We start from the raw sequence: 2,089 nt of genomic DNA on the forward strand, positions 1-2,089 counted from the left end.
TGAGGAGGCTATGCGACAACAGTACCCTCAATTGTTCTAATAAGGTAAAATTTCGAGGTCGAAATTTCTTTAAGGAGGGTGGAGTTGTAACATCCTGATTTTTGGATTTATTCGCGGTTTTCAATATTTTGTAAAGATTTTAAAATTTTGTATTTGGATGTGGAATTAATATTTTGAGTAGGTAAATGGGCTTATGGAAGGCCCAAGTGTTGGCCAAAACCCGGTTTAATTTTTGAATTTTTGGACTTAGGAGTTAGGGGTTCTGGCTAAGTGGCCCTTAAGTGGAGTGATGGGTAAATTGCATCACAAAAAGAGCCTTGGTAAAGTGGCTGTGGTGACGCCACTAGGCTCCTAAAAGGTGGCGTTGGAGCTTTGAGGAGGCATGGGATCGATTCCTGTCTTTGGAAAATATATGCATTTATTTTTAAGTGCGGGAGGGGTAGTGTTGGAGTCGGTGGATTCGCTAAAGGAGAGTTTGGATCACCCAAACGCTTGGATTAAGGAGTGATAAGGGAGAGATTTAAGGGATTAGAGAGAGGTTAGAAGTTGGCGAATTTTGGGAATTGAAGGGGAAAAAATCGCAGAGGGTTATGAGGTTAGTATTTGGCACCTAGGGTATTGAGTGGTGCCGTTCCTTTCTACTCGAGACATCACAAGGTTTTTCTTTTCTCTCTTTTCCTCTCTAGCGTAAACTACCACTTCCCTATTCTTTTTTTTCTATTTTCTTCTTCAAAACTATTCATCAATTCTTTGTTCATCAATGCTTTTGCGAATCCATAAAAGCCGAAATCTTGAGCACACATTACAGGTACCAATTTTTTCAGAGCCAAACCCTTTAACATTGTGTTTCCATTAATCAACGATTATTCTTTCTAAACTCTAGAGACCTGTCGGCAATTCTACATCCAGGTTATAGTTCCACATTGTCATCTCCTTCATCACCCAAAAGCCGAAAAACCATAGATTTGGGGGCTTATAGCCGAAACTTCAAAACTTTGGCAGTCGAGTTCTACCGTCGTTTGAAAGATAAATCTGCATCAGATTACATGGAGATCAAAGAGGAGTAAGGGGTAAGTGTTCATCATCTCAGATCTGGTCATATTTTACAAAGTTAGGAAAAGCCGAAGTCCCTAAAATCTAGGGAGGCTGTCGATTTGGGCATGTGGCTCTAAGGGTTTTTAACTAACGTTTTCTGTCAATGATTAGTGTCTTCTTAAGTGTTGGATTGAAGGCGTGGGTTGTTGGAGCAATCGGATTTGGAGCTAGCTATCGATTTTGGCAAAAAGGTAAGGTTTCAAAGGCTTTTAGGGACATGGTTCGATCGTGGATAAGTAAGTTTTGGGGTTTAGTGATTATGGTTTGTAAATAAGAACTATGCTAATCAATTGTAGGACATCGGAAGAGATCTCAGTAGCAGTCGTCGCGAATCAGGTGTGTACCGAACACCCTTTCTTAGTTCAATTTGGCAAAACCCGAAATGCCGAAATTCTGGCATTTCATGGGCTTGTGAGTATGCGAATGCTCTCAAAGACGTAGAGTAATTGTTAGATCTAGCACCGCAAGGTAATAAGTAAGTTTGTGTGACGTCTTAACGTACTTCGAAAAAAGAGGGCCTCGATGGGCCAAAACTGGGCCCAATGGGCTTACGAACCAATATGGGTAAGAGATGGGCAAAGTAGCATGTTAGTTAGATGGTGGAACCAAATTGCATAAAACGGCTAAAAATTACTGAAATAACTTGTGTAGTTGCGTAGTACTAAATTACCCCTAAAGAGCATAATTACCAAATACCCCTAGGGTTTAAATTAGCTAAACTGCATGATTGATTAATACCTGTATTGTACATGATATGCTTTATTAATATATGTTGCATGGGATTGGGGTATTGATGGAGGAAGTATTGAAAGTGGTTCATCCACGACTGGAGGCTTTGCCTCAACTTACCGATATTTGAGCGCGTTCTGTTGCAATTGTGGAGTGTAGGGCTAGGTGGGTTGAGATATTCCCCACATGGAGTGTAGGGCTGATGCAGGCGGTGTAGCGGTTGGTGGGTTGAGTAGTCTCTCCGATGGGTTTGCATGCATTACTA

Source organism: Gossypium arboreum, chromosome 6, assembly GCF_025698485.1.
Source record: "Gossypium arboreum isolate Shixiya-1 chromosome 6, ASM2569848v2, whole genome shotgun sequence".
In the NCBI taxonomy this organism is placed as follows: domain Eukaryota; kingdom Viridiplantae; phylum Streptophyta; class Magnoliopsida; order Malvales; family Malvaceae; genus Gossypium; species Gossypium arboreum.